A 13698-nucleotide genomic window follows, 5' to 3' on the forward strand; every position below is an offset into this window, starting at 1 on the left:
TTTATTTTTCCCCAGGAAATTACATCATGGTGCGGGGCCCCCTGTCTTTCTTTACACTGAAGAAACAAATCATGTTTATACGTATTACAGAAAAAGAATTCAATGTCTCCCTGACATTGAGAACACTTTTTTTTTTGAAAGCTTCAGTATCATTTATTTAGCATAGTAAAACAAATTGATCAATGATGTTGGGAAAATTATAAGCTTAAAAACTACAACAGTGTATGCCTTGAGGCATTTCATCCACCAAATGAAAATGTACACATTTCAATTATATTAGAGGAAATCTCAAAGATGGATTAATTAACATGTAAATCCGCTGTAGATCACTTTGACACAATAGTGACATAATTCAACTGTTTGTATTCAGTCTGTTTAATAATAGAAAGTCAACATTGAAAACTTTTTCAGGAAAGAAATAGCCTCCATATAAAATGATTTCCTTTTACAATATACTGTACATGTTCCCAAGAGCACATATAAAACATTTCAGGACATCATCAAAATTGTACTTTATAATACCACAACATCATACACAATAGATGAAATGCAAGAACATGTTTCCCAAAAGAAAGCAATCAATTCCGCAGCATATACATATAATGAACAAAAAAAGAAACGCATATTGTTTTATTTGTCAAAGACATTTTTAAAATGCACATGAAACAACTATTTTTTATATCACTGGATACATGTGACCTATTTAAAGGACAACATGGGGTTTTAAAACCCAAGTGTTGAATTATCTCCCTTGATTAAACTTATTTATGAAAGTAGCGTTTTTCATGATTTCTTCTAAATCAGATGTCTATTTTCATTGATATTTTGGATTTAGAGAAACTTTTAACACTTCTATTAAACCCATATTTAAGATTTTATTGCAGTGTTAATACTGCAATGCCACGCCCAAACAAAGATGAGTAAAACCAGGCTAACGATGCAACTAAATGGATCTATGCAACAGGAAGTTGCAACTGTATTTGAAATAAATCAATGGGCTTTGCAACCTTAAAACTAACAGTCTGAAGACCACTATCTGGCCATCCTCAGGTAATCAAAACCAGGCAGGACCGTCAGACACCCCCCCCCTTCATCACTTCAGGCGATTCAGAACTTGCTGTAAAACTGCTGCTACAATTGCTGATGAAAAAATCAGCATAAAAATGCATAAATTGTTCGTAGGAAACTGAAATGAGATAATATTCCCCCACGATAGCCGTACATTGGAAACCCACAAGCACTGAGACTTTGCACAGTACATATTGTTATGCCCCTTGAATTTAGGGGCAATGAAAATGACCTAAACTTGACATTTCAATATGCAACATTGATTTTATCATAACACACTCTAAAATCGCTTAAATTATGTAAGGTTTAAACTGAAAACTTAGAATTTCATATCATTCTGATTATGCGTTTCTTTTTTTGTTGAGTATATATCTTATGCACTTCCATCAACAAAAAGAGACTCCATTTGAAAAATGTCCAATAAAAAAAGTCCATCACAGCAGTCAATGGAACATTCAAAATGAGAATTATGTCTGTCCAAAGTCTTTGGAAGACTATTGTAGATAATTTCTGAGAATATCATGAATATTCATGCCAATGCACCTGCAACTGACAAAAATTGTCAGACTGAATCAATTAAGTTACAATACATTATATCTTGAGTAAATCTGAAACTACTAGCACTTGATACTATATACTTGTATATGTATGCCAATAAATAGCACTGATTATACTACCTGTGTACTTATGTAATTTACTACACAATTTCCCGATTTTTTTCCCTGCTAATTTTATATCACAGCCTTGAAGGAATAAGAAAAGATTTTACCAATGCCTAAATGATATATCACAACATTTGTGCAGGAAGTGTTTATAAAAATATCACAATAGATCCTCGCAATAAATAACACAAGACTAGGAAGCTATCAGCACCTCTTCTGTTTATCATGGGGAGGGGGAAGGGGAGGGTGTTCCCCTCACACTATGGCTGCCCCACACCCTGCTCTCCCCACCAACATATTACTGATAAACGACCACCTGTCTCTATCAATGTCATACACCTCAGCACTTCGAAGTCTGTATGAGCCATCGAATCCTCCAATCAGATAAATTCTCCCATCATACACTGCGATTCCAGGCCAGGCTCTTGGCTGGTTCATAGACCACAGAGTGGTCCACTGGTTAGTGATGGTGTTATACCTTTCTGCCACATCAAAGTACTGATCAGCTGTTTTGTATCGCCCTCCTATCATGTAGATGTTGTGGTCAATGGCCACCACGGACAGACCAGATCTAGCTTTCTCCATCTCTGTTACAAACGTCCAATCATCAGTATTGGGGTCGTAACATTCCACGCTGGCTCGATCCATGTGAAGAGTCTTGTCATATCCTCCAGCTACATAGATTCTGCCGTCACATACACACACCCCTGCCCGGCCGTTTCCTCTTCATGTTCGGACCAAATGACCAGGTTTCGGAATTAATGTCGTATTTTTCCATTATGCTATAACTAGTGGCACGATCCTCTCCACCAATTGCATACAAGTACTTCCCAACTGCTGCCACCGCCACAAATGACCTGGCTACTTTCATGTCGGGTTTAGGGACCCACTGTCTAAGTACTGGATCATAGCACTCCACGCAGCGTAAGTATAGCGTGTCCTCCTGAGTGTCAGCTAAGGCACATTCCCCTCCCACAGCATACAGCATGCCTTCTATACTGCATGCTCCTACGGGCTGTGCGGGCTATGTTCATATCACTAACATGTGTCCACTGATCTAGAAGGAAATCGTATCTCTCGGTACTGGGTAACTGACAGTCCCCTTTTCCGGCCTCCGAGGACATAGATACTGATAGGCATGGCACGGCGGTCGGATCAGCTGTAGGGAGGTGTCATCGTGCAGGGTCGTGATAGCTTTGCTAATCAAACTGGCACTTGGGGCAATTTTTCAAACATTCTAATTGCACAACTACATTTTAAATGAGAGATACCTAACAGAGGTAACTTGACGTGTTGGAGTAGACGACAAGTTTCAGAATGTCTGTTATCGGGATCCCATTGAATCCAGTTTTTAAACTGATCAATAATTGGTTTTCATTGTTCACACAATGTTGTCACTTTTAGCAGAGTAATAAGACGGTCACATGATAACTGCATGAAATTTTTCACAGTGAATGACCTCTAAGAAGTTCTGATTAATGAAATGTCTTGAAGCAGATTCTAGTTCTCCACACATATACATATCAGCAAGTCCATGGATTCCGAGGCAGTTGGAGGCAGTAAGGGTGAGACTGTAGAAATGTGGCACACATCTTCCTCAGTTGGTGTAACCCCAGTAAACTGGCTCCTTGTAGAATCCCTTGAACATTGTCGAGTTTATCTCGATCACGCTGGTGTACATGAATTCAATTAACTCCCCCATTGCCCAGGACTCCAGGCCCTGTATTTCTTTGTGTTTTTTGATTCCAACATTCCATTTGTAAACATAGCACAGAGGTAGGGACTGCACCCACACAACACTACTTTATGACCAGTGAAATCCTTCCCATCAACTCTGAGTATGATGTCTCACAATAAGTTACGAAGTCAGATCATCATGACCTTGAAAGCATTTTGAGTTTGAGTAGATACAGAAAATGTTCTTGATTCAATCATTTTCCAAATGGTTAATTTTAGTATAAATTCACTTTAATGGTTCCCTCAAGAGTCTTTAAATTCATGATTTCCATAAAAAAGATAATAAGCACGTGATGCTGACTTCTATTTCGCTACTGAACCGCATGCAAATAGGAGAAAATGATGAAAAACATCTTTCTACTTCATAACTCAAACCGGAAGCAAAATAACATAATATCCGAGAATATTGAGAACACTTTCATACCTTACAATGGCTGCTGACACTTAGCATGGCATCAACGTAGAGTATGTATGTAGTTAGGGACACAATCTGTTGAAATTGATTTGAAAAAAAACACATTATGCACAATGTTAAAAATAAAGAATGAAACATAAAGGTGGATCTTTTCAAATTATTCAAAGTAGTACAGATTATGAACAAATCCAACTTGGACCTTAAAAACAGAGATACATCTGGTGCCGTAGAGTAGTGAACAACCCCTGTCGACAAAAAGCAAGTGTGGTCCTTGTCATCCGCCAAATTGAAATTCGTGTGTGAAAATAAAGTCCGAACAAATTGCCTGAAAAACAATAGGCAACATTCAACTAAATGATAGATTGCATATGATTATCATTTAATTATACTGAAACGCAAAAGAAATGCAACAAGCAGTAATCTACGAGTGTTTGAATTTTTTATTTAATGGTTTTTAAAAAAGAATACTGCAAGGCTAAAGTCACTTTTAGAACATCAGATATTGGATAACAATGTGAAATGTTTATCTTTTAACCATACGTAGTTACATATGACTTAAAAACACCCCCTCCCAGCCATTCAATTTCAGCGTGCAAGACTGTCCTAAACAACATTAGCAACTTTATTTCTATGATATAATAGGTTTATAAATATCGAGATCTGAGCGAAGGAATTATTCTTCGCCATTTTTAAATGTCTGTTTTTTCAGATGATTAGGTCGAATTTTCTTTAACTTAGCGCATTGTACTAACCCTTGGACTTCCGGTCCAAGGACTATCATCTATCAATATAATACATAAGACACCTTTGGGGCGTAATGAAGTGTATTTTTGCATCATCAACTCTCCATCTCCTTTACGAGGGTCATTCAAAAAGTTCGTAGACTTTTGTCCTATTTTTTTTATTTAACGTCATATTATATCCAAATTTGGTACAAATATTTCAACAACAGATTCAGATAATTTGAGTAAGAAAATTAGAATGTATCCTCATATTTATTAAAATTACCAAGGATTTAGAACAGCAAAAATGGGGTCACGGAGCACGTCAAAATTGAGTAATTTTCTTATTTTAACTTTACTTTATAGTATTTACAGCTATACATCTAATAGATGAAGCTGAAACGAAATAAAATTTACATGTTTAAAGAATGTACTGCTGTATTAATTAGAATGAAATCAGGTTATGTAATATCTGTTCCTTAAAAGATATCAACTTCTTAATACATATGGATTTGATTAAAAAAGGGAAAAAACCATGACGTTGGAGGACGTCATGGAGCAGCAAGTAGGAATAAAATTAGACTTTACATTTGGGAAACTTTTTCTACAAGCTTAAAAAATCCTTATATATCAGGATCTTAATGAAAAAAAATCTGTGTATTTGTATTAAGTTGAAAATACAATTTTTGAGTGGTGGCGAGTGTGAATCGGACGATGGATTGTCTGCAAAGAAACAGGTTAAAGTTTAAAAATATTGTCAAAAGAGTTAGGAACGTCATTGAACGTGATGTGTGCTTCAATGTTGCAGAATTAATAAAGTTGCATGGTAAATCAAAGAATTTGAGAACAATAACATTCTAATTCAAGCTATATTTGTACAATTGTTAGCAAACCAGGTGTTAAGTATTGTGGAAATGTGTTTTGAATGGAGAAGACGCAACAAACCGTGTATGAAATAACAAAAATGTGTATACATTCCAGCAAACTTTCTCAGCGTTGTTTTTGACGTTACAATATTGGTTAACCATGCTCCGTGGAACAAAACATGTTGCTTTTAATTTTGTGTTGGTGTGTTTTGGTTGAATCAAATGCAGTTAAACTTCACACTTCGACAAAATAAATGTTTAGTTTACGGAAATGTGTTGATCTATAGTTTCGTAATAATCATATGACAATGAGAAGCATTGTTACGTATTTTTTGAATGACCCTCGTACTGTTAGATTTTTCAGCTACAGCAATGGAAATGCATACTTAAGCTATTTTCAAGATTTTCAAGCATCGTTACGGGAAACGAAAGATTTTATTTTTTGAAATATCGCTGCATTACTTAAGATGAACAGTACAAACCTTAAAACTCCATAATATTGCCAAATATTTGTTATACATTCAATTTTTGATTTCTGTTAACCAGACTCAAACTTGACTTCCGGTTATGGTATGAAAATTGTGCAATCGTTAAATTACTAATATTTACCAAATTGAAGATATCCATAATTTAAAGATACCATTTTTTTTACTTTACATAATTATTTCACCCTAAAGTGGGGCGTTTCTTTTGCGTGTCAGTATATATATATAATTTGCAAAATACCAACCGTTCGATGGTGGAGGCCTACTAATCCATGGCAGTTACATATATCTAATTATGAAGTCAAATTGTGCTTCAGATTTATTTAATTAGATGTTTGATTCTGTCACCGTACCATTCAAATACATTTAAAAATGCTTAAGGCAACCCAAAGTATTTTTTCACATTGTCAACTTTAAATTCCCTTCTTTTCCAAACAATGGATTTTTCAAATACTCCAAATTTATCTAGGTCCGTAGTGTAAAGTTTAAGGTTGTTGATAATTAAAATAGATGGTAAAATCAAATATGATAAGTGTACATGTATATATCTCATATGGAGTTACATAACATTTACGTTGCGGTTGTCATTAAATTTTGTTGCAATAGGCAAAGGTAGGTTTCATGTTACTTTTTTGGTAACTGTAATATTTCTTTCTTATAATTATTAGAAAAACAAAACACATTTGAATGTTTAACTAGACATTGAGGACAAACTAAGAAATATACTAAACATGATGAAATGTGCCCTTCTATCCTCAACATGTGTGATAATTTAATCAAAACCTGTAAATGATTAGTATAGTGTGCAAACATTTTAATTTTGTTCCGTGATTTTAAAAATATCAGAAGTAGGTTATACAATGAACATGTAAGTAGTAATAAACCTGCATTGTATGTACGGAATCGAAAATTTAAGAACTTATATAACAATCTGCAGCTACATGTTCTGAATATTAGAAATTTATCATGTAATTACACTTTTATTTCCTAATTTAAACTGTTGAAATCATAACCGACACCATAGTTAAACATTAATTGTCTTATAATCGGCACTTAATAGGGCCTTTGAGCAGGGAGAGATCTTTTTTGTGACAGCACCTAAAGCGACACAGGACTTTGTTGTATACGGTCTCATCGGAAGAACAGGTCCCCACGTCCCACAGTGGGATTCGAAACCTCGGCGTAAGGAGCTGATCCTTACCTCGCAACTATAGAGCAGTCTCTCTAATCACTGCGTTATGTGGGCAACCTTTGGGGATATAAAATGAAAACAATGAAGAAAACGGTCAGTTAAAAAAAAGGTCGTTTTGAAATATTATTCTTATGAACTTCAGTGCAAGTATGAGAAACAATATTTATGAAAGCTTACTGATATAAAAAAGATTACCTTTTTTTTCAAATCATGACTAGAGTTTTCCCTTGCAAAGTGATTGTGTATTTTGGGGGTAGTGGGGATGGGACGTGAATGAAACGGTCTGTTTAACTGTCCATAAGTCTGTCTGTCCCTGAAAGTTTTTCCCAGAAGGCCAGACTATGACATAAAGAAACCAGAAGCTTGTACTCGATACAAAGATTTTAAATGATCCTCGGATTTATCATTGTATTTATTCAAGGCAATTTTACAGGAAAATCAAGATCACTGGAGAAAGAATTAATGTTTTGTTGCATTCATTTATATGTAATCGAGAATATCTGTAAGCTCATACCTGACACAGAGATTGCTTGTGATAAAAAGATTTTTTTTTACGATTTTGACTCAGAAAATAGTATTTTTTTCATTCTGACTATATTTGCTTAAGTTCATACTTGATCAAATTGCTTATAGTCCGCCGGTTTTCAGATGACTTAAATAAGGTCATTTTAACAAATTCAGGGCCAATGACAGAAAAGTTGTAAAACATCTGTCAGAGTTATGAGTTTCTAAAAGTTGTTTCAGATTGAGGGTTTGTCTTGACAAAGAGCCAAGGTTATTCTGTTAAAATCAAGGTCACTGACAAAAGAAATCTGTTCTCTTCCAGGTTATGAACTAGTAAGTGAAAATCATTGGAGGCTCTTACTTGAAACATAGACTACTTATGATTGAAGATTGTGTCTTTCTGGCAAACCAAGGTTACTAAGAGAGAAAAAATGTTTAAGCATAACTTTGTAATTAAGATTCACTGGAGGCTCATGATGAGAAGAAAAGGTTGTTTACATAAGAAAGTGCAGTAACCTTGACCCAAGGTCGGTACTTCCTGTCCACAGCTCCAACGGAAGACCTACTCGTTGCTTTGCAACGAGCTCGGCTCTAGTTGAGATGACTTCTTTGACAATAATTTGTAACTTACAAATTTCACATCATAAGTACACAGATGAAGAATCAATAAGATATTTCTATAGATTTTTTGGATCATTTACTCCTGGGTAAAAGTTAGTTACTAACTGAGATTACTGATTTGAGTCCTGTAATGCAATAACTTAAACATTGTGTGATAACTTATAGACTTTATAAAAATTAGGTGCAAATTCTTAGGAAAGGATTGAAATGTTAATCAAATGTACAATGTTCAAGGGTGTTTATATGACTATTACTATGTAATACCTTAGAATTCTGTAAAATTTTTATTATCACTGCGTAGATAAAGACTGGATGGAATAATTTATGTTTTGAAAAAAGGTTTAGGGAAAAAAGTCAAGAATGTGGATATGACTTTTATTCAAATGGTGCATTACAGCAACTCTGGTGATTTACATACCTTCAGTCATAAATACATGTTGATAGGTTGACTCCTTTAGATTTTGAAATTTTTAATTCAAAAGTATTGAATTTAAGTTTGAAAGATAAAATGGCAGCATATCATTTGCTTGTGAATTAAAAAATAAATCCAAACATAAAAATCTTTGGATGATAATTGTAGCATTTTATCAATTCCTGGACTTCGGTCTTGATATCATCCTTAAATGTTCTTAAAATTTTAATGACTGTCTTTTAGTTTTAGTTGAATTAGTTTCTTTTCTACATGTGAAAATTACATCATCCAAAGAAGTTCTTCATCTGCATGTTATAGGAAGAAGACAATTTTCATTACAGTGAAAGAGATTGTTTTGTTAAACATATTGCATTGATGCACAAATATACTTTTAGATTTTTAATAGCTAGGGTTCATATTTCTTAATATGGAATGCTAATTACTGTTGATTTCAATTTTTTGTGAACAAAGACATACTAGTAGAAAAAAAAAGTACATGATGTGTTAGAAAAGCATGTGTAAACCTGATGACTTTATATTTGCTGATTAATTCAATTATGAGTTTCATCTTTGTTTCAATGTAAACATTTCTAAGTAAGGCACACATTAGAAACTCTTAAAATTCTGACTATCAGGGTTTACCACAACTTTTCCAAATGATTTTTGGACGCATTTTATGTATCGAAAAAGACAAAACAGAATGTTTCTTAACAGATGTTCCAATGGAAAACAACCACAAAAAAATGATTTGATATGTTCTTTATGAGATTTATATAAAATGTATTTTGAAATTGTACCCTTTGCATAAATACATTTTTTTGAGGAGAATTTCTCATAACTTTGAAAAAGTAGTCTTATTGTATAATAAGGTTAACTTAAAATTTTGTAGACTTAAAAGTTGTAAATGATGTGCTATACATCTTACATATGTAACCATTTCATTTCAGGGCATTCAGCATATAATATTGTGGTTTTGTCTTAAATTTGTTTGTTCATGTAATCAATAATTTTGAGAATACTCAACTCAAATTAGGTAATGCATGAGAGAATAGGCAAGAAAATCAGGTTTAAGAAATGATTGTTGTGGCCTTCAACTCGACATTTAGATATATCGACGACGTATTGTCAATTAATAATGATAATTTCCATTACGTCGACACGATATATCCTGGTGAGCTTGAGATAAAAGATACCACAGAGTCCAACACATCTGCTTCATACTTGGATATTTTACTCAAAAAAGACACAAATGGTAATCTAACAACCAAGCTATATGATAAACGTGATGACTTTAACTTTTCTATCGTCAACTTCCCTTACTTATGCAGCAATATACCTTCATCACCTGCATACGGAGTATTTATATCTCAGTTGATTCGATACGCAAGAGCATGCTCTACGTATGAACAATTTCTTAAACGAGGTAAATTATTGACAAGCAAGTTGATGAAACAAGAATATCAACAGTCTCGTTTAAAGTCATCATTTCGTAAATTCTATGGTCGATACAATGACCTTGTCAGCAAATACAATTTATCATTGAATGAAATGCTGACTGACGTTTTTCATACCAATTGTAAGTCCATTATTTATACACTGAATTGACTACGGATTTTTTCCGTTATTTCCTGATTATGACAATGAGCACACGGCGGGTGTGACCGGTCAGCAGGGGATGCTCACTCCTCCATGGCACCTGATCCCACCTCTGATGTTTCGGAGGTCCGTGTTTGCTCTGCTCTTGTTTTGTATATTTGTTTAATGGACGTTGATATTGAATACTGTTCAGTTATTTCCATATCCTTATTTTACTATTTATAAGGGGTTAATCTATATATTGAATCTATAAGTACATTTAGTCTATACACTTAAGGTATTTGTTTATGAAATAAACTTGCATTTGAGCATTTTAAGACAATTGTAAACATTACTTTAACCAGTTTAAAAAAAAAAATGATTAGATTCACTGTTACCATGTAATTCCTTGTAAAATAAATGAGTAAAAAAAACAATTTTATTTGAGTCATTTTTTTTTTTTTTTAATGTAAATAAGAAGCATTGGAAGTTGGGAATATTTCACAAAGTTGATTGAGCATAATTCTCACTAGGACCGTAGGAGTATAATGATTTAAGCATTAAAGACACCATTTCATATTTCAATATACAAACCATGTTTAGTCATGCAGTATATAGTTTACACTTGCCAAAAAAATAAATGGTATCTCTATTCAGGGTTAATCCGAAGGTCAAAAATGAATAAAAAAAAATTCTTTTCATGTATCAAACATGCAGGTTTTATTGCAATAAATTCACTGTATTCATTTTCTGTCATCTTTCTATGTATGAAAAGCTCTGATTTAGGCAATCAAAATACAAAAAGCCAATGAGGTTTGTCAAATGATGAAGGTATACACCATAAATTAACATGGACAGAGTATTCTGAGTTTCCCTCAAATATGGCCGCCAAGTGACGTGAAATAAAAACAAAACGTGGATTTATCTATTAGGATTGAGACTTGTACATATTATGAATGATGGGTACTATGACATTAAGAATGACATGAAAGAAATAAGTTTGATTCAATAAAGAGTTCTTAATCCATACAGTCAAAATGGAGGGCATATATTTTTCTTTATAGGCATAAAGTAACAAACACTTACCCAATCCATCAAAATTTTACTTTTTGAAGAAAAGAAACCCTACTTACTTTGTTGAGTTGACATTCAAATTTTTTGTTTGACAGGTAGACTAATGGTTTCTGACTAGTATAATGAGAACTTTTTATTTAAGAGTCATCAGATTGTTCTGATATTTTGGTTAAGATATCTGCATGACATCAATTAATTTGTTCATACAAAGGCAATAAAAGCTTTTCCAGGTTTCCTCTTTACTCAGATTAGATTGTGTCTTGCTAATATATTCAAAATATAAGATACTCATCAAAGTCAAACAAAGGTAAATAAATGACCTTATTAAGTTTTTTCTCTAATTGGACAATTGTTTAATTAATATCCATCAAACTTCATGGATAGGTTCATTGAACAAACTTCATATATTTTGATTTTCAGGTCAAAGATCAGTACAATTTTTATGTTGTCCATGAACATCTTAACACCTCTATTGACTTTTAGGTTAAAGGTCAATGTATTCCTGTCCACAGTAAAACTTCATTATAAGGATTTTATAGTGATATTCTTTATTTGTAAGGAATTAGGTAATTATAAAATCTCCTACTCTTTCATAATATGTCACTGAATGTGCTCCTTTATTTTAGAGAGTTTTACAAGCAAATGATATACTGACTTTCAATCCTTCAAAATACAATTTATATTGAATCTTGAGATTCAGACTTTTAGGCTTTCAGACTCTCAGGCTTTCAATCTTTAAAAACTTTCAAGCTTGAGGACTGAGTATTTTGATATTTATTTTGTAATTAATTCATTGAATTGGGGAACATTTTTATAAAGAAAAAGGGTTCTTCAAATGTTCCCAAATTTAATGTGGATATATAGTTTTAAAAATCATTACTTCTGGGAAAGAGCTAAATCCACGAATGTGCTAAATCGGCCTAATGATTTTAGGAAAAATAAAGTGAGGGAAAGAATAAAATAATTTACGGAAATATTATCCTTCGGTATCAAACTTGAATAGTTCACGCCAAAATTTTCATTTGATGACGTCATATTTGTGCAGAAATCGTCTGAACACGTGAACTTTGCCACTTTTTGTCAAAATTTAGCATTTTTTCGTCTTTGATTCAAATTTTTTCTGTGGCCACATCCTATGAACAAAATAAAATTCAAACCATTAAAAAGAAAATAAAAAAAATGAACAAATAGAGTGTTATTTTATTTTGTTCGGGGGTGTGGCCACATCGAAATATTATACATTTATTACCAATTCGAGGGCAACATGCGTTTTGTCGGACCCAAGAACCAAACTGTCTGCCTGAGGCCGTTAGGCCAAAAGGGAAACATTTTGGGAAGGGGGCCCACAAAACGCATTTTTTCCAAAACTTGTCAATAAATCTTTTGTTATTCCTTTCGTTTTATTTTGTATTTTTTGACATACATGTATTTTGTTCTATATTACGTAATGTAACATTAGATCTGTCACTGTTTAAATCAAAGCATGAAAATGAGATTAGTTCCCCCCATTTTGGCGGGGAAGCGGTCCAACATCTCTCCGAGCGGTCCAACATCTCACTCAGCGGTCCAACATCGATTTTTTTTTGCCCCCCTCAGCAAAACATTTTAAAAAAGTAGACTTTTTTTTTGAATAAGTTGTATAGGAACAAATTTTTAAAGGTATAACAAAATACATTTATTGACTGAGTTCGAGGGCAAAAGGGTTTTTTTTTCGGACCCCCAAAAACCAAACTGTCTGCCTGAGGCTGTTTAGGCCGAAGGCAGACGGTTTTGGGTTTGAGGGTCCCCACAAAACGCATTTTTCCCGAGAACTCTTAAAAAATTTTTGTTATACCTTTCATTTAATTTTTTTTAAATACATGTATTTTGTGCTGTTTTCCGTGTTGTAACATAAATTTTCACTGTTTAACACCATCCAATGAAAAACAGATTAAACTTCCCCCATTTTGTAAAATAAGCGGGCAAACATAAGATATGTTTGTTGTAAAAATGAGCACATTAGTGACATATTATAAAAAAAGTAGGAGATTTTATAATTACCTAATTCCTAACAAATAAAGAATATCACTATGAGATCCTTATAATGAAGTTTTACTGTAGCAGGAATACATTGACCTTTAACCTGAAAAGTCAATAGAGGTGTTAAGATGTTCATGGACAACATTAAAATTGTACTGATCTTTTACCTGAAAATCAAAATATATGAAGTTTGTTTTAATGAACCTATCCATGAAGTTTGATGAATATTAATTAAACAATTGTCCAATTAAAAAAAATTAATAAGGTCATTTATTTACCTTTGTTTTTACTTTGATAAATTTTTATTTTGAATATATTAGCAAGACACAATCTAATCTGAGTAAAG

At 33.2% G+C, this 13698-nt stretch overlaps 1 pseudogene; it reads right to left on the reverse strand.

The window, feature by feature from the left end:
* Nucleotides 1-1440: 1440 nt before the first annotated feature.
* Nucleotides 1441-3665, reverse strand: LOC134232274 (kelch-like ECH-associated protein 1; annotated as a pseudogene).
* Nucleotides 3666-13698: the final 10033 nt, after the last annotated feature.

Source organism: Saccostrea cucullata, unplaced genomic scaffold (assembly GCF_032062105.1).
Source record: "Saccostrea cucullata isolate Sc308-1 unplaced genomic scaffold, CSIRO_AGI_Scuc_v1 ctg4096, whole genome shotgun sequence".
NCBI lineage: Eukaryota > Metazoa > Mollusca > Bivalvia > Ostreida > Ostreidae > Saccostrea > Saccostrea cuccullata.